This window comes from Mirounga angustirostris, unplaced genomic scaffold (genome assembly GCF_029215605.1).
Source record: "Mirounga angustirostris isolate CCGP_5_RB_7025 unplaced genomic scaffold, mMirAng1.0.hap1 SCAF_5, whole genome shotgun sequence".
Lineage (NCBI taxonomy): Eukaryota > Metazoa > Chordata > Mammalia > Carnivora > Phocidae > Mirounga > Mirounga angustirostris.
This window is the reverse complement of record NW_026991713.1, coordinates 66,049,641-66,074,342: the sequence shown is the minus strand read 5'-3', so window position 1 is coordinate 66,074,342 and position 24,702 is coordinate 66,049,641. Positions and strand designations below refer to the sequence as shown.

Sequence of the window (24,702 nt, the reverse complement as noted above, 5' to 3'; positions counted from 1 at the left end):
TTTTTTTTTTTAATCTTAATAGATCAAATTCCTGATAGAAAAGAATTGGAAGTTTTGTTTTTCTTTGTTTTAAATGTAACTCCCACAAGGAGTTACCAAGTGGAATTTATCCTTTGTGTGAGAAGGATAAAGTCACTAGCAGAACAATGAGGGGACAGAGATAGGTCTTGAACATGCTGTCTAGATTATTGAAGCAAAAGAATGTCATTTTCAGCATGATTCAGCAGACCAACTATATGAACAAGAGGCGTACGCCATGGTGGTTAAGAGCACAGACTAGGCTTGAATCTTGACTCTACTGACTGGCTGTGTGACAGCAGGTCAGTTATTTCATCCCTCTGTGCCTTAGTTTTCTTATCTGTAAAATGGGGATAATACCACCACCACTACTCATACCTACTTCAGAGGATTATTACAATAATTAATGAGTTAGTATTTATAAAGTGCTTAGAATGGTACCTTGGCACATATGATGTGTCAGCTGCTATGATCACCACCGAGGTAGGATCTTTTTATTATAAAGACTGAAAGATGGCTTTTCTGTAAATATGCTGGAAGTTCCTTTAGGTCTTGACTTCCTATCTTATGGTTTTAAGTTAATACCAATATTTCTTCTGTTTTACTAAATGGAGACCCAATTCCACCTGAAAAGCTCAATACTAATCACTATCTAAAAGCCTGAATTTGTAAGTAATATGCTATATTGGGAAAGTAGTTTTCAAGACTTGCTTGATGCTTAAAGCTAACTGATAAATTGGAGAACAAACAGGAATATCCAATAGTTGAAATACAGTATTTTTTGGATCATAGTAAGTGTGGGTTGTAATTATTATATACACACCAGTTTGTAACTCTCTGTGTGTGATTATTTGGTCAGTCCTTGGACTTTAAACTCCACAAGGATAGGTACCGAGTTTTGCTTACCATTAAATTTCAGCTACCAGCATCTGATATATAGCAGGCATTCAAAAGTAGTTGTCGAATGAATGAATGTATGCATGGCTTCATAATTAAAAAATGATACTTTGAAAGTCATTGTGTTTATATAATAGACTTTTAAGAAATCCACATGTAGTTAATAGGGTTCTTCATACTGTTCATATTTCTATTAAGAAAATAGAAGGCTGACAGAGAAAGTGAAGTACAGAGAAATTCAGTAATTTAGCAAAGAGGTGGGTTTGAGGATGACCTTCCAGTCTCCTGAGTCCCAGTCTGGGTCTGTCGTCACTAAGATGAAAAGGAGAATCAAGAAATGCCACCTTCTTTCCCTCCTTAATCTTTTCCTTGCTTCTCCCCTGTCATCGTTCCAGGACTTGCATCCTATAGATGCAGAAGGGAGAAAGGAGAAACTCTTGAGACATTTGGTAGTACTCTCCTTCTGGAGGGAAAGTAAACATCAAAGCCCAGAGTTGCTACATACCCATGACGCACAGCCCTGTCTCCCAGGGCCCAGGGCCCAGGTCCTCGTGACGGTTCCTGACATTCTGATAGAGTATGCTGCTGACTCCCAGGCAGGTGTCTCAAACATCAAAGGTTTGGTATCAGCAACGACAATTTAAAATGAATGTGGCATCTTGCTGAAAAATTACCATATAGGCAAATGGATAACTTTTTATTTAGCTCCTGAAAATACTGTACACAGAAAGGCATTCTTAACCATCTGGAAACTATTTTGAGGAAATTAAAGTTTGGAGCTCAACTATATCAATGATTCCCTCTTGCCTTTATTATTATTATTATTTCCCTGTTGCCTTGCCCTTAAATCAGATCCTAAAACTTGTTTCCTATAAAATAGCTCCCAACAAATTTGTAAGTCAGACTCTTTGCCCTCTCTCCTCTTTGACTTTCAGACATTCTTCTGGTTCTATTCCAAGTTACGTATACGTCTCGCAGACATAAATGTTCTTTCTTTCTTTCTTTCTTTCTTTCTTTCTTTCTTTCTTTCTTTCTCTCTCTCTCTCTCTCTTTCTTTCTTTCTTTTTTTTTGCTACTCTTAGCACATGTGGAGATGATTTAGAATGAGGATTCTTTGGACACCTTCCTTTTTAGAAAATCCAAATCCTATGGAATTAGTGAGAGGTTTTCCTGTCTCCTTAAAGTGTAAACCAGAAGCATAATGAAATAACATTTTAAAAAAATCAAATTAGGCCATTAGAGCAATGCTCTGCCTCACTGAGATGAGAATTTCATGTTAGACAATTTACAGTCATCACTATTATGCCATGCACAACTATACCCCATTTGGTTATGTCAGATGGAGTAATTATCTGTTGGACTTGTTTGGCTCTCTTGTTTCAGTTTGGCCTCTGTGCTGGATTAAGTTTCCGCAAAACCATGATTAATTAAATGCTTCAGGAATGAGGACTTGTGTTTCATTTAATTTTTTGGTTAGCTGAAGTTTAACCGGAAAACTCTTGGCTTTAATCTTGGCTTAAAAACCTTCTAAAATCATTTCATTTTCTTGCATCAAAAGGATAGCACAGTGGACGAGTCTGTCTTTGGTAGTTAAGAACATTATGAGTCCCTTGGGGTCATTTTCTGACTATTAGAAAATGTTACAGATGGAGGGGAAGTTGGGAGGTTGAAATGAATATGGAAACTAATAGAAACTGGCATCAAATAGCCAGTTGTCTCTGTTTTTAAAAAGTGGTTGATAAACTAGTATTTATTGAGTAGCAACCTGCTACTTGCCAGGCCTGAGACTCTCCACTTGAGGAGCCCAATTCTGTGCGAGGAGAAGGGGATATGTTTACAAATAATGACTGCACAGTGTAATAAGGGCTTAAGAAGGTTTGCAGCGGGTGCTATGGTAGCTCACAGCAGCGAACTACCAATGGCCTGAGGAAGTCAAAGGCCTCACTGTGGGGAAGACGATGGTCTGGGTCTTGACACATGCATAGGAGCTAAGTGGAGAAGAGGAGGTAGGGCATCCTCCAAGGGAGTAGGCCAAGGGAGCAGACCTTGAATTACACAAAGATGGGAACAAGAATTATCTGTCCTGGGACATGATGTTTATGCCCGTGTGTCAGGACAGGGAGAGATTGCTGGCAGATGAGTCTGGACAACAGGCGGGGGCAGACTATAAAGGGCCATTTATAGAGTTCAAGTGATATTTTATAAGTAACATTTAACAATGGAGTTAAACAATCTGATTTGTGTTCCAGAAAGATTACTCTGGCAATGGTGGGAAAGATGCATTAGAAGGAGGAAGAGACCATCTTGATGAACTAGTCAGTATTTCAAAAAATCATTTACTGTTTTAGTGTTTTATGGGCCTGAATTATAGTTTGAAACATTATTTTGCTTTTAAGTAGGAACACCTTTCTGTTTTCTTCTCTCATACAGGTTCCGTATTATTATTATCTTAACTTTGAATATTGGGAAACTGAGGCACAATGGCCATGTCACTTCCCCAAGGTTCTGAATGGAATCCATTGAGAAACTGACTCAACGCCAGGTCTCAAAGTTTCTTCCAGCAATTGCTAGACCACACTCCCCACTATTACAGCATATTTATGATATAATTAACTTTCGGAAAGCCATATGGCTTTTGTTACAAAGACTAAAGGAATGTGCTTTTCATAACGAATGGCATATGGCCTCCAATAGCTCTTTGCTTGCATGTTTTAACAAAATGAACATGTATATAAATTAGATGCCTCAGGTCAGTTAGCAAACTGAGGTTGATTTTCTTCTGCTCTCCCTAATTACAGCTGCATTTCTGACAAATATCAAGGAGGGTTTTGGCAGCCTGTGGGTGTACACCTACATAGCGTGGGTCACATAATCCTTTTCTCCTATGGTGTTGTCCCTTTAAAGAGTCAGTGTTTGTCTTATATTCACAGAGGAATGTGCTGCTCGCAGAAACGGGGGCATTTCTGATGAAGCTGCCTGCTTTCTGAATGGGGCGGGGACGCTAGTTGATTTAAATGATACAATGGACAGAAGGAACAACCAAGTAAGAACCACTGAGCTGAAAGCCGGCATTTACCTTTGGCCATTTAAGTGATGTGGGGCTGATAGATAACATGATAGATGCTCACATGCTGAACTAATTTAAAGCAGCTAATCGTGAGGGCTCACACTTAATCTCTCAGTTGTTTAGAAGCCTTTCTATTTTAAGTAACATGCCTTAAAGTTCTGCTCTCTTAGTTCACACTGTGTCTCATCTTATTGTTGATTTAGCAGGTTTTCTGGTACAGTCTGAGAATGAGCTCCTTGCAACTTTCACATTATCATATTACAATATTCACCACTGATTATTTGTACTCAAGGTCAATGACATTATCTCATTGGAATTCCCTGGACTCTGAATTCATAAGATAGTCCAAAATGCTCTTGTCTGTAATGGAAAAATACAGCACAATTACTGTAAGTCAGTTGGTTCATAAAGGATCTGCATTTTAAATGTAGCTACTCATCATATTGGCAAATCGCTTGCTTTTTTTTTTTAAATGTGCGTGTTTATGTTATAGTAATAATACAATTTTTTGTTAATTAAGTGAATGTATATCGATCATAAAAGGAAATTTAAAATATAAGCGTTTCTTAAGTAACTGAAGCAAATAAGTAAAAATACATTTTAATTAATATTAAAATATTTAAACCCTTCTATACAAAAGCTTAATTTCCTAAGAGCAAAACCCACATAGTTTAGGATAATTTTTTCATGAAGGATAAACCAATTGTCTTAAATAGAAATTAAACTTTAGGGGCGCCTGGGTGGCTCAGTCATTAAGTGTCTGCCTTCGGCTCAGGTCATGATCCCAGGGTCCTGGGATCGAGCCCCGCATCGGGCTCTCTGCTCTGCCGGGAGCCTGCTTCTCCCTCTCCCACTCCCCCTGCTTGCGTTCTCTCTCTCTCTGTGTCTCTCTCTGTCAAATAAATAAATAAAATCTTTAAAAAAAAAAAAAAGAAATTAAACTTTAGGTCTCTCTTTTTCCCATCTAAAATGATTCCTTCAAATCCTGTTCATACAAAAGGAAAGTGTTTGCAAACTTGTGTTTTAATTCCTCTTATATTTACTATAATCTGTATTCCTTTTTTGGACAAGTCATAGCTTCTCCTTTTATAAAATAATATCTTCCATTATGTTATAATTACAAACTGTGGATTCATAGAATCAATGAGTCATAGGGTTGCATAGAATAAGTCTTCAACAATCATCTCTGCCTCCGGGGCATCTCTACACCATGAATTGAATAACAAGGTGAGTAAGAGCCAGAAATATGGCTTTGGCTAGATGAAGAAAAAAGGTAATCCTGGGAACTCTTTTACTCTTTAGCAAAAATATTTCTTCCTTCCTTCCTTTTTTTTTTTCAAAGTGTACTCAGCCCAAACTGATATTATTAGATTAATAAGTCCACCAAATACCTTGTGTGTGAAAGTGTGGAATCATTTAGACTTACTTCATATTTGAGAATTGAATACTAGGATCTGTAAGATTCCAGATAGTGGTGTTTGAGAATGAAAGGTTCTGCCCCTATCTATTTAACCATCATTTATTACAGGACTACAAACTATAAAAAAACAGTATGAAGGCACAAGATTTGGAAACAAATTGTTGCTACATAATCTATAGGAAGCTGAGAAACAATCTGGAAGAGAAAGTAATTAGGGGAACATTTATGTACTAACAAAAGTCAGTTAGAAGTTGGAAGAAAATGTTATTTTCTTAACTGTCATGACTCACTCATGTTAAGTCCACTCTCATCTTGCTTAGAGGCTCTGTGGCAGTTGGAGATCGTTGTATTAGAGAACGTGCTTCAAGATGCTGAGCCAGTGTGGCTTTCTGTGTGGAGAAGCTCAAGACTGAACAAACGTGGACACAAAACGAGAGACCTGGCGTCTCTTTTGCTTACACCCATGGTGCTGGCAACACGGGCAAGTGTCATAGTGCCAGGAAGCTCCATAGCCACCAATGAGATCAGACGTGGCCTGATAAACAGTACAAGAGAGCCCATTTGGGCACAGCCCTGAAGGCCAACCCTTTTGGAGGCACTTCCTTTGCAAAGGGGATTGTGCTGGGAAAAGAAGGGCTTGAAGCCCAACAGCCAAATTCTGCCCTCAGGAAGTATATCAGGGTCTAGCTGATCAAAAATGGTGAAAGAAAAAAATCACAGCCTTTGTACCCAATGATGGTTGTTTGAATTTTATTGAGGAAAATGATTAAGTTCTGGTTGCTGGATTTGGGCAAAAAGGTCATGCTGTCAGTGACATTCTTGGAGTTCACTTTAAGGTTGTTAAAGTAGCCAGTGTGTCTCTTTTGACCTTATATAAAGACAAGAAGGAAAGACCAACAGCATTAAGTTTTGATGGTGAAGCTGTGACAGTAATAAATTTTCATATGCCTACCCCCGCAAATGAGAGACCTGGCTCATTAGAATTACTTTGAATACCTGTGTTAATTTGAATTTTATATTCTAAAAATGTTATGATAGGCAAAGACGGAAACCACTTGTTTCTCCAGATTTTCAAATCCTGTGCCAAATTATGTCAACAAACAAATGTGGTTATAATACAAATGGGGGAAATGGCAAGACCAACCGCAGTTGCCTTCAAAGGAAAATGGACCTTGTCCCTTGAAGATTTGTTTTGTTCTGCTGAGGACCATATTGGGTCTGAATATTTTCAGGTGGTCTTAGTATGAATTTTTTGAAGGTTGAGCATGCAGAGAGCCGAGCTGGGGTTGGGAAGATAGAGGAAAGGCGGGGGTGGGGGGGTTGGGGGGGGCGGGTAGAGAGTAGCCAGGGAAGGAGTTGTGACTCTGGAGAGCCACAGAGGATAAAGGTGGTGAGTGGAAATTCCCGGGTATTGGGGTGATTGAAGGATTTGTAAGAGCAAGAAGGTTTAGTATTTGATGAGATTGTTTCTATTTCTGCAGTTGTAAACTATCCCAACTCCTCAGCCTTTAGTAAAATCTGCCATAAGCATTCATGCTTTGTGGACTTCCTTTTGTTTTTGGATTGAAAGTAACAGGAAAGACCTCCTTCCATATAGGGTAGAATAGGGTGAGCACAAACAAGTAGAACCATAACAAGAACAAATTAGGTAGAAGCAGGCATTCAGAGGCAAAGCAGCCTTGCACACATACCAGCAACACCTTCCTTCATCCCCCCAAATGTGTAGAACTTTTGGAAAGGACTTTGGTCTTCTACAGCCCAGGGGATGTTTGAATCAAGGAGGAAGTAGATTCCAGCTGATATTTGGGTTACATTAATACAGTCTGAAATTATAATAATTTATTAAGGGAGGAAGTAGAGGTGGAAAATTTTGATCTCTTGGGCTTCACTTTCTATCATAGTCTTACTTATTTGTAGCACATGATACTGTTGGCATTTTCTTCTACAAACGTACCAGGCATTTAGCATTGATTTTGATTTTTTAAGTCAATTTGAGCTAGTCAGTTATGCATCTGGTAAACCAAAAGATATTGCTGAAATCTGCGGCAACCATTTTGAAACTATTTTCTGCACTTGCATTTATTGGAAGTGTAATTATAGGTTGCCTTGCTTTGTAGCATTCCCCATGGCATGCAGGGGAATTTGTTTGTATGTGGAAACCTTTATAGGAAATAGTGTTGTTGTATGAGGCTTGAAGACTTGTATCTACATGTTTGAAGATGCCCACATTTTTTTTGGCTTATCATCACTTGTAAATAATGGCCATGGGGTATAGTGAAAAACTATCAATGACCCACTGCTTGAACTTCCCTTTTAAAAAGGGCAAATTTCACATCTGTCTAACATGAAGATGAATCTAAAGTTTAACTTGTTTACGGTAAGTTAAAGTTGTTGTCTACAGACCTCCATTATGCTGCATTGTTAGAGGCAAAATTGTCGATAATTGGAAGAGAGAGAGAGAGAGAGATGGGCAGATGAAGAAAAGCAGAGATGTTTTAAGATATGGCATGGGTAGCACGCCTAATTCCTTTGTTGGGGAAGTCTCTCATACTGTTTTTAACAGATATGCCTTGCTCTGCCATATCTTGATGGTCAAATAGGGTCTTCAAGGAAAATTTATGTGATGGAGCAACTCCTATATGGTATATCTCAGTATTCGAGAAACTTCCAGAAAACACTGAAGTGTACAAGCAGAACAAGTGCCTTGACTGCTTATCTACATTTAGCCATAACTATGCTATTCTAATGGTTATGGGAAAGGAGGAGGGCCAAGTTCTTGTCTCACTTTGAATCTAGTCAAATCCTTACATGCTATGAAGCTTCAGGGCAAAGTTTAATTTTCCCAAGACTCATAGAACCTACTGTTTAGTGATACAAAGTTATGTTTCTGCTTAAAAAAAGAGGACACAGTTGAACTGATTTCATGAAAGTCTAAAATGGAAGCCAAATATTAGGAGATTTTAATCCAAACAAAATATAACTCATAAAAACCTGAATATTGTTATTAAATTTGGAAACTCCATCTCCCATTGCTTTTCTTTTTCTTTTTCTTTTCTTTTTTTTTTTTTTTTAAGATTTTTATTTTATTTATTTGTCAGAGAGAGAGTGAGAAAGCACAAGCAGGGGGAGCAGCAGGCAGAGGGAGAAGCAGGCAGAGGGAGAAACTGGGAGAGGGAGAAGCAGGCTCCCCGTTGAGCAAGGAGCCCGATCCCAGGACCCTGGGATCATGACCTGAGCCAAAGCAGATGCTTAACTGACTGAGCCACCCAGGCATCCCTCCCATTGCTTTACAAGGTAAGTCTAGGATTGTTTAGACCACATAAAGTCACCTTGTTCCAGAGTTTGGAGACCACCTCATTATGTGACTTCTAAGATCCTAAGTATGTTCTCAAAATTCTGTTCCCATCTCATGTTCTCCAACTTTCATTAATAGAGGTGTGTATCTGTGTGTGTGTGTGCTATTTTATTCTTGCCCTTACTGAATTTCATCTTTCTAAATTGGGCCTATTTCCCATCAGCATTTGGGAGCATTCTCATTTCTGCCAGCTTATTATTTAATCCTCCCAGACTGTCAACATTCACAAAATAGCAAGTGTACCCTGTACAAATGTAATCCTTTGTGATGGTGATGAAAGTGCAATAAGCAAATCATATAGCATGGCACTGGTGCCTGCCCTCTAGGCTGATATGGGTCTGTTAATCATCACTCTGTGGGCACAGTTGTTTAACCAGTTTAGAAATTATTTATTCAAGAAATATTTATTGAGAGTTCCCTCTGAGCCATGTTTCATGCTGCATGGTGGAAACGATGAATGATCCTGTTCCTGACCTTCAAGCACCTCAACAGGATAAAAGGCATGGGAATGAAGAGCTGGTATGAAGTGTGATAATGCCAGAGATATACATTAGGCAAAGGACTAAAATCCTGCCTGGCACTTTCTGAAAGAATAAACTGAAGAGTAAATTGGTGCAGCCACTGTGGAAAACAGTATGGAGGTTCCTCAAAAAATTGAAAATAGAAATACCATATGATCCAGTAATTCTACTACTAGGTATTGACCCCCCAAAATGAAAATACTAATTGGAAAAGATATATGCACCCCTATGTTTACTGCAGCATTATTTACAATAGTCAAGGTATGGAAGCAGCCTAAGTGCCCATTGATAGGTGAATGGATAAAGATGTAGTATAGATATATACACACATACGTGCAATGGAATAATATATGTTATTGCAAATGAAATATATATATAAAATGGAATATTATACAGCCATATAAAAGAAAGGATGGGATATTGCCCTTTGTGACAACATGGATGGACCTAGGGGGTATAATGCTACATGAGATAAGTCAGACTGGAAAGAAAAATACCGTATGTTTTCACTCATATGTGGAATATAAAAAACGAAATAAATGAATAAACAAACAAAAACCAGAATTGGACCTATAAATACAGAGAACAAACTGATGGTTGGCAAAGGGAAGGGGGATGATGGGCAAAATGGGGGAAGGGGAGAGGGAGATATAGGCTTCTAGGTATGAATTAATAAGTCATGGGAATAAAAGGTACAGCATAGGGAAATTAGTCAATGATATTGTAATAGTGTTGGATGGTGACAGATGGTAATGACGTTCGTGGTGAGCATAACATAACATATAGAGATATTGTTTCACTATGCTGTACACCTGAAACTAATGTAACACTGTGTGTCACCTATATTCCAATAAAAAAATTTTTTAAAGAATAAACTGGGGAGAGTAAGAAATTTTTGTATTTGTTCAAAATGTATTTAATTTGTTCTGTAAATTTTAGAAACATTTCATCAAATTACCATGGAAATCCTGTCAGAATGTTGACTATAATTGCACTGATGCTTTAACTTTATAAATTCAATATTCTTATCTAAAACCATGACATATCTCTCACTTAATTCCCATATATTTTTAAAAAGATGATTTGTAAGTACTTTGTTTTTTGTTGTTCTTGAGAATAGGAGTCTTTTCATACTTTATAAATGTGTGTGTGTGTTACCAAGAAAGCTATGGGTCTTGATTCATTGTTTATACTAGTTTTTCAGTTGCCTCAATGGAGTTTTCTAAATCAAAGTCATTAAGTGTGGATAATGATAATTTAATCCCTTTTAAAGAATGTCCTATTTGTGAATTTCATCATACTTTCTTTTTGAATATTGTAATGTAAAACATTTGACATTAGTCACATTCCCTTGCATTTCCAACACCCACAGTCCAGCTTCCCAGGATACCAGCAGACTTACATTTCAGCAGGAAGTAGATACAGGCAGTTTTGTATCTACTCACATCCTATGGAAATACAACTTTCTCCTTTTCCAAGATGCGCTCACTGCTTAGTGATATCATGGATGTTGTTGCCATCTTACTTTTTCCTTAAAATATATATATATATAGTACACATAATTGGAAAATGGAAAAATTATTGAAACTAAGAATAGAAATAAGAGTGAGAAAATATGGAGTATAAAAATATGGAGGAACTCTTTCATGAGACCAGTTTATGACAGAGGTGATGTAATTCACAAATGCTTCATATGGATGTTAGCAGAGTTATGTAATCTTGATCGACTGATATTACCCGTAGTTTGGTCCTATTATACATTCTTTCCATCCATGCCCCTATTTCCTGAAATAGGACTCATTGTAAAGACAGTAGCAGGCATCCTTATTTTAGTTTTTCAAACATGGGAGGCATATGTACATATTTACATTTAGGAAGGTCACACTGGTGACATGGTGAAGGACGAATAGAGGAAGACCAAACTGACAACAGAGTCTAGTTAGGGACTGAAGTAATATTAGAAAATATGAAGAAGTGGGGTAGATCTATGAGGTGTGAGGAGGTAGGATCAGTTTTTCATGATGAGTTAGACGCAGGGTGGAGTAGAGGAGAAATTGGATCCCATACATTTGACTGGGGGATGCAGAGAGCTGTGATACTAATATTTGGAACAGAAGAGGAGAAGCAGGTATGGGAGAGGAGACAGAGGGTTCAGTTGTGCATCCTTTGGGTTTGAGATGCCTTTGTGACCTCGGGTAGAGATAGCAGCTAACTGAACTTTGTAACCATTAAACAATATCCCCATTTTCCCTTCCCCCAGCCCCTGGCAGCCATGAATATGACTACACTAGGCACCTCATATAAGTGGAATCATGCAATATGTGGCATTTTCTGTCTGGCTTATTTCACTGGGCATAATGTCTTCAAGGCTTATCCATGTTCTAGCATACTGAAGAATCCCCTTGCTTTTAAAGGCTGAATAATATTCTATTATACGTATGTGCCACATTTTGTTTATCCATTCATCTGTCAGTGGGCACTTGGATTGCTTCCACTTTCTGATATTGTGAATAATGCTACTATAAACATGGGTGTACAAATATCTGTTCCAGTCGGCTTTCAGTTCTTTTGGTTCTATACCTAGAAGTAGAATTGTTGGATTATATAGCAATTCTATGTTTAATTTCCTGAGGAAACACCATGCTGTTTTCCACAGCAACGGTACCATTTTACATTCCCACGAGCAATGCATAAGTGTCCAATGTCTTCACATTCTCACGGACACTTGTTATTGTTATTTATTTATTTATTTATTTATTTGTTTAATAGCCATCCTAAGGGGTGTGAAGTGGTATCTCATTGTGATTTGGGTTTGCGTTTCCCCAGTGATTAGTGATGTCAAGCATCTTGTCATGTGCTTATTGGTCACTTGAATATCCTCTTTGAGAAATGTCTACCCGATTTCTTTGCCCACTTTTTAATCAGGTGGTTTGGGTTTTGTTGTTGTTGTTGTTACTGAGTAGTAGAGGAGATTTATAAGCCCTAAGGAGAGGGGTCAGATTCTGATCATTTACATAATTCTGATTTCCATTAGTTGCAACAAACCACCTATTCCTTTAGAAAACAGCATATGAAACATTGAATTAAAATGCAATTAAGTGGAACTCATTGTAGGTACGTTTGGCAGAAATCTAATATCTCTGGCTATCTCTGCCTAGCCCGATGCTTGAGATAATTTTTACACAAAGGGAATCAGCGTGTGTTTCTGTTTTGTCCACATTCACAACTGTTTTTGAACTCAGTCAGAAGTTCTAAGAACTACTGCAGACTCTTGTCTTGCCTACGAAAATACCAGATAAATAGGTACAAATGACAGTGTTTTTCCATTTTCGGGATATATTTGGCATTAAAGTCAAGACAAAAGAAGACACAGACTTTAGCCTGTGGTTTGAGTCCCCCAACCCTTGGGAAGGTTTTGTTTCTACCCACTGACTCACAAAGGTACCGTTGCTCGATGCACATCTGAATCTGTTTGTAATTTGAGAATAGAGGTGAAAAAGAATGTTGTTTTTCTGTTTTGTGACATTTTTGTGGTCGCATAGATATTTTTATTAAATCCAGCCATGAAATCTCCCTTTTCTGTAGAGATAGCACATGAGGAATTATTTTAAGAGTACACTACTTAACTAACTACCCTTATGTGCTCTGAATAAACCTGCACTCAATTGTTTGTAATTGGTTTAGCTGGCTGATTTGTGGGCAATGAATTTTAATAGATTTCTATGATATTCAGCTATTTCTACATCAACAAAGGGAACCATATTATTTTAAGATGCCCCAGAGTCTAAAGTAGTGTTTATAGAGGCACTCAGTAAAATGTTGCTTTGTAAATATCCTAAAATCGTTTTCATATGTTATCATTTATTTATTCCCAAGCAGATTGTAAGCAACTCAGAGGAGCTCTTTTTAATCCCATTTTATTGCATAATATAATGGTCTTTGTACAGTGCTAGCTAAATAAATGTTGCTGACTGATTGATCTGGCACTCAATGGAACTTTTTTATTGGCTATTCAAAAGTTGTTTTAAATTTTGGGTGGAAGGAAAAGAGACTTTAAAATTTATAGTATTTCTGTTGGATAACTAGTTTTAATACATTCTGAGGATTTCAAATATAATGGGTGAGTAGACCCATGTGTTCTACGTTTGTAAGCATTCAAAATTGCTCTTTGGCCATGTCCTATCCAGTTTCATTTACCATAATATTAATGAACCAACATTCATCAGCATGTGGCAGGATGATTATATTTTTAAAATCTACTTGCTCCTCCTAGGGGTGTCCACAATGGTGTGCCCGCCATGGCACTTGTTTAGAGCGAGGAAAATCTTAGCATAAGGTTGGGAGATCACTTTTCTCATACCTTGTAAATTGGAGAGAACCTGCTGTTTCCATACCACCAAAGTGAAATATATATTTTTAATTCTCTGGAAACTACAATTTCCAATATGGTAGCCACAGGTGACCGCATAGGACTCAAAATGTGGCTAATCCAAATTGAGATACGCTACAAGTGTAAAATACACAGTGGATTTCAAAGACCGTACCAAAAAGGGGAAATATCTTAATTTTTAAAATATCAATTCCAGATTGAAAATGACATTATTTTGCATATATTGGGTTAAATAAAATATATTATTGAGTCAATCTCTCGCTTGTTTTCCCTTTGTCTTAACGTAGCTGTTAGAAAATTTAAAATTCCGTGCGTGGCTCAGATTAAACTTCTGTTGGGCAGTTACGGCTCTAGAACAGGGTTGCTCAACTCCACAGGTGTGGATGTTTTGGGTCAGATAAATTTTTTTGTGAGGGGCTGTCCTGTGCATTGTAGGGTGTTTAGCAGCATCTCTGGCCTCTACTCACTAGATGCCAGTAAATTCCACTCTCCTCAACTATGACAACTGTAAGTGTTTCCAGATATTTTGCCAAATACCCCCTGGGGGGCAAAATCCATCCTGGTTGAGAACCCTCCTTGAGAATGTAAAATAGCAATTGTAGAGGCATCCTCTAGAATGTTGCTTTGGACATGTTCTAAGGTTCTTTTGTAGGTTTAAAGATTAATTGACCCCACAATTTATGGGACCCATTTTTAACCTCACTTTGGTGCATCATATATAATGTTCTGTGTGAGGTGGGAAGTCAGTAATTGATCTTTATTTTTTTTCAACTTTTTCAGTCCTGATTTCACCACCCCCTGTTTTTCTAAGCAGTTAGTTCACAGAGTAGAAGGGGTTGTTGGTCACACAGTAAGCTTTTCAAATCTTGGCATGTAGCGACCGCTGTCAACAGTATTGTTTTCATATTCCTGAGTAGTGCTGTGAGCCAATCAGTCAGATCAGACTTACTGCAGGGACAAAGTCTGCATAACCATCAGTATATGAACTGTCTGGGGGAAGTGTTGAAGAACAGCCGGGACCCCTGAAAGAGCCTAAGGGTACTATAATAGACGCTCGCTAATTTTAGAAGAGATGATTTTCATTTTGGTCACAGCTGTTGGCATTCCAAGTGGTTCTTGTTCTGTCTGTTGAACGAGGAGGCTGTGTTAGAGGTCTGGTTCAGTCTGAGGATTTGGTGACATCATTTCGAGAATTACTAGGCTGTCCGTGAATATTATTTCATGTATAGCGAATAACTATTTAACAGTGGTTTATAAGGATAGGAATGGGATTCTAAGAGCTGACTGGGGGTTGGTTCTTAGAAAAAAGTGCCCACTAAGGAGAGCGTTTTCTTAAGTTGAAGTGGGGAGATTGTTTTGCTATATCTCTCTTTCCTTTCCTCCTCATCTTTCAAGCATTTGAGTAACTTGCTAACAATTTATATAGTTACAATGATGGCATTGTCTTTTGAATACCCTAGTTGTGATAGTAGTTGTAACTTAAGAAAGCCCCTCCATCCACTGCCACGAACTTTGTAGATCTCACATGGCTTTTTGGTCTTTTTTGCAGGGGCCCTAGCAATTCTGTCTCCCATTCGATAGTGGGTCAGTTTCTGGCTCCTACTGTGGCTTATCTCTGGATATGCTGAGAAGCCACTCTGAATGAAGACTGTGATCATGGCCTATTTATTTATCATTGTCAAATCCATGGCTAACCCTGGTTGAACTCAGTTAAATTTAGCCCACATTTTAAAAGAGGAATTTTCTATTTCCTGAAAGGCCAGATTCCTTGGCTCCTAGACCTTTCTTCTAAAATATGTGCTAGTTTCCTTTCTGTTCTTTTGCAATATTCATTACCAGGGCTTTAAGCATGGCTATTTCACTATTGACCCCTGATGTATACTTTGTTACCTTGTGGAGAAAAATGCTTAGGAGAAACTCTACCCAGAACACAATCTTTTTGAATTAGAATCTAGAGGTTGGAGAGTTTCAAATCAGGTCACACTTAGCAGTTAGTTCTTCTTTTGATTATGATCTTAAATTATTAGTGTACCTATTTCTGCCAATAGACCGTGAGTGCAGTAAGTGAAGGAACTATGTCTTCAAAGAGTATAGCATACTCAAAAACGTTTGCAATCAACACCTCAACGTATCAGAAGGCAATAAGTTTTTCATGGTATTGGAAAAGGAGGGAAACCAGATACATCGTGGATTCAAAATATTTCACTTCTAGACTTGTTGATAATAAATCATCCTGCCATCACCCAGAGCTGGCTTTTAACAAATATGGAAAACAAAATGGCAAGCCCTGTCCACTTGCCCTGTTAAAAGTAGTCTAATTAGGGACTTGAATTTATCTCCTGACTTTGTATGTCTTTTTTTAAAAAATAAATCTTGAAATGATGCTCTGCTCGTTAGAAAAAAAAAAAAAACAACAACCACTCATACCCTGTCCCCTGCCCCCCAAACACTGTCATCACTGCTTTTTGAGCTACATGAATAAAGGACTAGGTTAGAAATCATCATTGGAAAACAGTGAGACTGGGAAATTTAATCAAGTAAATTTAGTGTCAGGCATTCTGCAAATTGGCTATGGTCTAAACTTGGACATAAATGAAACGCATTTGGAAGTCACTTATACTTGGCTACATAAAATACAATTTTGTGTAATTTGAATACTTTGGCCAGTATCAATCTGTAACTGCCAATATAATTTTAAATAGTAGGGTTACATCAAAGTTTCAGGGGCCACAAAGGGTTATTTTACTCTGAATTTTAGGAAATTATAGAGTATCCTTTTTTGAGCAAGCGAATAAGCAATAATAGAAATAACCCACCCTATTTGGACCACCCTATTTTTGTTTCTGCCATTTTTCTCAGTCCTCAAATTGCACAAAATTGCTTATTAAAAACTTTGCCTGTTCAAATTATTTATCAAATATGCCTACTAAGTACAAAGTACATTCAAGGTTTTTGAGCTCTAATTGCCCGAGCCACACTTGTTTTGTCTTAAATGCTGTTGTGTATTTCTTTGCTTTATATTGCAATGAGCCACTTCATAGGTGTGAGTTTTATTTTCTTTCCACCCCCATGGCTAATCAAGATTGTAAAGCATCAGGGCGCCTGGGTGGCTCAGTCTTTAAGCATCTGCCTTCAGCTCAGGTCATGATCCCAGGGTCCTGGGATCGAGCCCCACATGGGGCTCCCTGCTCAGCGGGAAGTCTGCTTCTCCCTCTCCCACTCCCCCTGCTTGTGTTCCCTCTCTCGCTGTGTCTCTCTCTGTCAAATAAATAAATAAAATCTTAAAAAAAAAAGATTATAAAGCACCAGAAGATCAATGCCCAGTGGCTCTTAAATAGTTTGTATTCCTTACGGCACTGAAAAGATCATTCTTTTTCTTTTTCTTTTTAAAAATTTTATTATGTTATGTTAATCACCATACATTACATCATTACTTTTGATGTAGTGTTCCATGATGAAAAGATCATTCTAAGCACATAGCAGACCCAATGATATTGAGTTGCCAAAATTAATTTCATAAAGACAGGGATTTTCATTGGTTTTGTTCCCTGTTATATCTTGGATACTTATAACAGTACCTGGCTTATTATAAGTATTCAGCAAATATTTTTTGAATGAATGAATGAATGAATGAACCCACAGAGATGATTTATACTAATTAGGCCTTTCTTAAATATGCAGCGAATAGTTCATTCTGGCACTATTGACAAGTGTTAACTGGAGTTTTGAGCATTATTCACTGCTTTTTATCACCCCGATTTAGTGGGCTTTTTAGATCAATACTATGTAAATTACTTGAGAGACACCCTCCCCCTCCGTGTTCATTTTTGCTTTAGTCTAGACCCGGCCTTAGAATCCTCACTCCAAAGAACATTGCAATCAGAGAAGACAAGGAAATATCCCCCTCACAGGAGATAGTCATACAATGAGCATTATCTCAGGCAGAGCTGGGAAAAGGAACACAGGCAGTAGCTCTAAGTAAAAGGAATCCCATTTTTTGTGATGGAAGAATGGGAGAGAATTCCCTTTTTAAGCTCTATTGGGTAAAAGAAAGCTGGATTAACTTTCCATCGATTTATCACTCTGTCTCTCTATCTTTCAACTAACAAGAGAGGGCCAAGGATTGCATTAGCTCACTGATTGCAGGGCTGGCTTTCTAAACCACTTAATATACACTCAACTTTGTGTATGTCACTCATTATGTAGAATTATATAATATATGTTATATATTATATGTATCCAATACATAGTATACAATTGTAGCTAAATTAATTAAATTCTCATGTATGCTAGCCATTTTGACTTACATGGAAAAATATCTCATTTAACCCTACAAACAGTTCACGAAGTTAATACTATTTTTTATCCCCTCTCTTTTGAAGGTGAGGGAACTGAGGCTCAGAGCAGTCAGTGAACCTGTGCAAAGTCCAGAGGCTAACGATACATCACCAAAGTGGGATTTAAAACTGGGAGGTATGACTCCACAGTGTGGACTTTTAATGCTAGGACAAAATGCCTTAGTGACACTTATATTCTCGTTATTGTTTCTCTTACTTGATTGTGACATTCTTCAGGGCATGAACTGAGTCTCGTTCATTTTTATATTCCTCACAATACCTTGCACACACCAGCACTTTGACCATAGTGGATTCCCAGTAAAATATATCGGATGGAAGACAGTGCTTTTAGAATTGAAACACGGAGACCTATGTGCCATAACAATTAACAAATGGCCCTACATTTACTCTGAAGCTCACTGACGTGGATGCATTTATACATATATTTTTTAACTTTTTGCAAATTAAAAAAATTCAGAAGTGAGAAGAAAACAACTAGCATGCTCAAAAATACGATGATTCAGTTTTGATCCTGCATCTTAATCTATCATCTTAATCAATTTCCCACTTGCTTTTTATCTTCTTTTCTTCATAGCAGGTACCGTGCAACCCAGCTTGGGGATAATGGTAGTAAAGAATGTGGGATTTGTTTGCTTTTGATTTGGAGAATAGAAGATTCTAGTCTCCAGTTCTGCACGTGATTAACCTGAGTGTTCTGCACGTGATTAACCTGAGTGTTCTGCAAGATGAGCTCTGACCTGAGGGTACTCAAAGAGAACGTATACTGTGGCTGTTGTTTCAGAGGCGGTGGAAATAGTCTATGAAAACTTTGGGTGAACTGGACTTGGGAACACTTTTTCCTTCACACTGGGGTCAGTAAGGTAGGAACTGGTGAAGAAGGTTTGTGCTCCGTGGCCTTCTCTAATCTGGTGTCTGCCGGTGAGGTCCTGAAGCAGTGTTAGGTTTTTATATTGATTTCGGATTCCCCATATCTTGTATCATAGTTACATTAATGGCCATGAGTGCTGGTAGCACCGTCGGTGCGAGATGATGATGATCACCATCAGGGGAGAAGCCACTCGAGTGATTGGTTATAGTCCAAGACGTTGATAAGCCATGTTCACCAGAAGGGTCACTGCATTAAAAGACAATGCATATTTATGCGCACACTCTTCTGTTCTGCCTCTGCTATTATATCTCTGGGTGAGAGAGTGAAGCCAAGGTCTTTGGTGAAGATTCAACCTCTTTCTCCAAAGGAACGTCTGAAAGCTATTTCTTGGCATTTAAGGCTTTTGATCAACTCTTAGTAGCATGGGGCTCATTGAGTATATGCTTCCTCAGTAGTGTGCAGGGAAGAGGGATGTTTGGGACAACAGGATTTGGATATTTTGGATCTCTGGTTATCAGACTGTCTAAACTGTCTCAGTCTCCTCTTAACCTCTACCAATATTGTCCAAGTTTATAACATTATTCTGGACACTTCAGAGTTAATCAAATATAGATTCTTTCTATCTTAAAACATGTTGATTAGCAATGGTGGGAGTAATGTAATCACGTGATGGTAGTTTGGCAAGTACAGACTCCAAAGACAGGTTTTTCGCAGATGGGTTTATATAATCAGAATTCATTTGTTGAATAGCCCGAGATTATTGCTCCTCCATTCCTGGAGGTCTGGCTAACGGCAATAGAAAGATTCCCAGTGTAAGGTACATTTTAGATCAGAATTCTGCATTCATTATGGAATGTGGTGAAGTGAAAGAGAACAAGTCAAGGCCAAGAAACCTGGGTTTCTCTCATCAACCCATTTTTTGTATTGGAACAACGGACATTTTTGCGTCCCCTCCTGCAAAGTGGAGTAATTGGTTCTGACTTCTATGTTGCTTTCCCCCTTCTAGCGCTCTGTGCTCGATGTGTCCCTGTTTGAAGGGGAGCACATCTTAGACTGAAATATCCTTGCTGGAGAGATTGGATTTCAGAAATGGAAAATTTTTTATTGCTTCTAATATTCCGTTGTCCCTCCTTTCTCCCTTTTGGTGAAATGTGGATGGCATAGCAAGGAAACTGTGATTCAAGAGATTAATGTCCTTAGCTTCGTGGAAATCATTTTTCTTTTTCTCCCCCTGGTCAGCTAAAGGTCAGTGACACCAGCTTGCTTATCACACTCCCCCTTTCCATTCCTCAGCCTCTCCCTTAATTAAGGTCTCAGCAATAGGCAAGTTCATTGTCAAAAAAATCCCAGAAATGGCGGGATGTTAGCTGTGACACCCTATATGGGTAACAATGACAGCTCTAGGGGTCTATTACGAGGGTCGGCCCACCATGATAGACAGTATGTGTTCCTGGAGGGCGCCTGGGTGGCTCAGTTGGTTAAGCAACTGCCTTCGGTTCAGGTCATGATCCTGGAGTCCCGGGATCGAGTCCCACATCGGGCTCCCTGCTCGGCGGGGAGTCTGCTTCTCCCTCTGACCCTCCCCCCCTCTCATGTGTTCTCTCTCTCTCTCTCAAATAAATAAATAAAATCTTTAAAAAAAAAAAAAAGAATGTGTTCCTGGAATGTTCCATTTGAGGCATAGGAGTCTCTCCAGAAATAAGTGCATGTGGCTGGCTTTAACTAGGTGTGTGTTTCTGAGGTTTGCGGGAGCACCTAGGTGGGAATGCTGGACACTTAAAGAGCCAGAGCCCATATATCCTGACGCCTTCCTCTCTCATTCTGTGAGTAAAAATAGCCTTAAGACCTGGCAATGATCTCAGTCCTCGCTTGTCCTTTCTCTCTTTCTATGAGCTATTGTTTATTCTGCAGAATTTTTAAGAAGTCTCTTGTAAGCAGCGCACCTCATGAAGTTTTATTTTAAAACTACCACACAGACAAACTTTACGGGAATCTGTCTCCACATTTCAATCTGGCCCAGAATATCCCCCCTCTTGCACATCAGCATAGATCCCCCCACCACTTTATTTATGTTAGTAGGAGAAGAAAATTCCCGTGTAGTTTCTGGAAATGCAGCATGCAAGTATAGTTAAAACTCCAATTTTGGTAAAGCTGGATCTTCCAATATATTTCTCAATTAGAAATAAGCTAACAAATCAAAACATAGATTTTTCTTTTTTTCATGAGGAGTGGTTGTTGAAATGAGAGGTGTTCCCCCCCGCCTCCAGATCCTTACAAAATAGACTGGCCCATCTCCATTAGAGTTTAAATTCCATGGAGGAATCATTCATGCTTTCCTGTTTGTTGAGTGGGTTGTCCATGGTCATGTGGTGACTCCAGTTCGAGGATGATGTTCCAAGTGGTGCTACCACTTCTGTCCACAGTCCCAGGCGCATCTGGAGCCTAAGGCTCACAAATTTAGAGGTTTGAGGGAACAGCAAGACCACAGCTGAAAGCACATAAAAGCGAGAAAGCTCTTGAGATTCTCTAGACAGCCAAATATTTACCATGTGTCTTTCTGAATATGATGTTGGGCTTGTTGCAAAGTAAACACCTCAAGGCCAGGCTTGCATCAACCTGAAAGAGTGGAACATTTTCCTAGTGATTCAGTTCTTTTCAACAAGGATTTATTGAGCTACCCAACACTGTTTGCCATGGAAAATACAAAAGAAGTCCAGCAATTGAGGGCATGATCACAGCCCTTGAGCAAAGTTTGATCTGCTTAAGAAAACAAAATTTAACAATAAAAAGTACAATATAGTATTTCATTTATTTTGAAGGGCAGATACTGTCCAACTTCCTAACATTTTTCACACCATGGTACACATAGAAAAAATTATTTAAGTAGTATATGGATAAATTTGGAAGTAATTGAGAGTTACCTATATGGAATTTAGTAAAACAAAACAAAACAAAACATTTTTATACTGTGCAGTTGTGGTAAGAAAAATGTAATGCAAAATATTGAATTTGTGGAAATCCTCCAAATTTTTTTTCAAATATTTTAAGAAGAAACTTGAAATTGCTTTTATGAACTTTTTTTTTTTTACATTTCTGTTTGAAATGGCTACATACAGTTCCTGAACAAGATATTCTAATAATGCTTGCTCCAAAGCCTTGAGAACCACTATTAATGAGAAAACTGGGTCAGACACATATGTGATGCAAAATTTAAAACAAATTTTAATGTGATTGAAAAGCTGACAGTAGCTGAAATTACATTTAAAGACTGTAACAGCTTTCTTTCCTCTTACTGACAAATGAAATTAACTTTCCAAGTTTTTCAAATAATGGTGAAACCTTAATTTGTAGAATTCACATGAAGTTTTTTTTATTGAGATGAAATTCACATAACACACGATTAACCATTTTAAAGTGTACAATTTGGTGGCATTAGTATATTCACAATTTTGTGCAACAACAATCTCCCTCTAGTTTCAAAACTTTTCTTCACCCGAGAATAACACCTTGTGCCCCTTAAGTACTCACTCTCCACGCCCCTTTCCCTCCATCTCCTGTCATCTGCCAATCCGCTTTCTGTCTCTATGGATTTGCCTATCCGGGATATTTCATAAAAGAAAGTGAACAATATGTGACTTTGTATTTGGCTTCTTTCACTGAACATGTTTTTGAAGTTCATCCAAGTTGTAACATGTATCAATATTTCCTTTCATTTTATGGCCAAATAATGCTGCATTATCCAGATGTACCACAATTTGTTTATGCAGTTGTCCATTGTTAGACATGTGGGTTCTTTTCACCTTTGGGCTACTGTGAATGTTATGAACATGCATGAACAAGTTGAGTTTGAGTACCTGCTTTTAGTTCTTTTGCGAATATTCCCAAGAATGGAATTTCCGGGTCGTATGGTAATTCGACATTTAACTTTTTTGAGGAACTGCCAAACTGTTTTCCATAGAAACTGCACCATTTTACATTCCCACCAACAGTGTATGAGGGTTCTTCTTCTTTTTTTTTTTTTTTTAAAGATTTTATTTATTTATTTGACAGAGAGAGACACAGCGAGAGAGGGAACGCAAGCAGGAGGAGTGGGAGAGGGAGAAGCAGGCTTTCCGCTGAGCCGGGAGCCCGATGTGGGGCTCGATCCCAGGACCCCGGGACCATGACCTGAGCCGAAGGCAGACGCGTAACGACTGAGCCACCCAGGCGCCCCAGGGTTCTTATTTCTCCACATTCTTGACAACGCTTATTTTCTGTTTTCTTTCTTTTTATTGTTAGAGCCATCTTAATGAGTGTTAAATGGTGTGGTTTAAAATATTTTATCTATGGGCACCTGGGTGGCTCAGTCGTTAAGCATCTGCCTTCGGCTCAGGTCGTGATCCCGGGGTCCTGGGATCGAGCCCCACCTCGGGCTCCCTGCTCCGCGGGGAAGCCTGCTTCTCCCTCTCCCATTCCCCCTGCTTGTGTTCCCTCTCTCGCTGTGTCTCTCTCTGTCAAATAAATAAATAAAATCTTAAAAAAAAATATTTTATCTATGTATTTATTTATTCATGTATTTTATTTATTTATTTATTTATTTATTTATTTATTTATTTAGTGGTTAAAAACAGATAGCATGATATCTACCATCCTAACACAATTTTAAGTGTGAAGTGTTGTTAACTATAAGCACAATTTTATAAAGATCTCTAGGACCTACACAGCTTACATAACTGGAACGTTATACCTGTTGAACAGTGATTATCCCTTTTCCCCTCCCTCATTCTACTTTCTGCCTCAATGAATTTGACTATTTTAGATACTTCATATAAGTGGAATTATGCAGTATTTATCTTTCTGTGACTGGCTTATTTCAGTAACATAATGTCTTCAAGGGTCATTTATGTTGTCACATACAGCAGGATTTCCTTTTTTTTTTTTTATTAAGGTGGAATGATATGCCACTATGTGTATGTATCACATTTTTAAAATCTTTTCATCTCTTGTTGGACACTTAGGTCATTTCCACATGTTGGCTATTGTGAATAATACAGCAATAAACATGGGGGTGCAGATATCACATTAAGATCCTGGTTTCGGTTCTCTGGAAAAAGACTCAAAAGTGGGATTTCTGGATCAGATGGTAATTATATTTTTAATTTTTTGAGAAACCTCTATACTGGTTTTCATAGGGCTGCACTAGTTTGCATTCCCACCAATAGCATAGAAGGGTTCCAGTTTTTCCACATCCTCACCTACACTTATCTTTTGGTTTTTTGATAATGGCCAATCTAAAAGGTGTGAGATGGTATCTTGTGATTTCAATTTGTGCTTCCTTGATAATTAGGAATGTTGAGAATCTTTTCATATACCTGTTGGCCATTTGAATGGCTTCTCTGGAGAAAAGTCTATTCAAGTCCTTTCTCCATTTTTTAACCAGGTTATTTGTTTTTTGCTATTGAGTTATAGGGGTTCCTTATATATTTTGGATATTAACCCCTTATCAGATATATGGTTTGTAATTGTTTTTTAAAAAGATTTATTTATTTACTTCAGAGAGAGAAAGGGGGAGAGGAGCAGAAGGAGAGGGAGAGAACATCTTAAGCAGACTCTGTGCTGAGTGCGGAGCCTGATGTGGGGCTTGATCTCACAACCCTGAGATCATGACCTGAGCTGAAACCAAGAGTCGGATGTTTAGCTGACTGTGCTGCTGGTTTGTAGTTATTTTCTCCCATTCCATAGGTTGCCTTTCACTCCATTAATTGTTTCCTTTGCTGTAGAAGCTTTTTAATTTAATATAATCCCACTTGTTTATTTTTGCTTTTGTTA

The 24,702-nt window shown here is 38.2% G+C and overlaps 2 long non-coding RNA genes and 1 pseudogene across 4 annotated transcripts in view; 2 read left to right on the top strand and 1 right to left on the bottom strand.

Moving 5' to 3' along the window:
• Window positions 1–24,702, top strand: part of LOC123843815 (uncharacterized) — a 254,193-nt gene that overhangs the window by 94,212 nt on the left and 135,279 nt on the right. The gene's annotated exons all lie outside the window — the stretch shown is intronic.
• On the bottom strand, window positions 1,128–5,838 carry LOC123843816 (uncharacterized). Its single transcript, XR_006790642.2, has 3 exons — window positions 5,693–5,838; window positions 1,421–1,577; window positions 1,128–1,320 (listed from the first exon to the last, which is right to left on the bottom strand). It is a non-coding gene; the product is annotated as an uncharacterized LOC123843816 (long non-coding RNA).
• Window positions 5,853–6,394, top strand: LOC123839640 (small ribosomal subunit protein uS12-like; annotated as a pseudogene).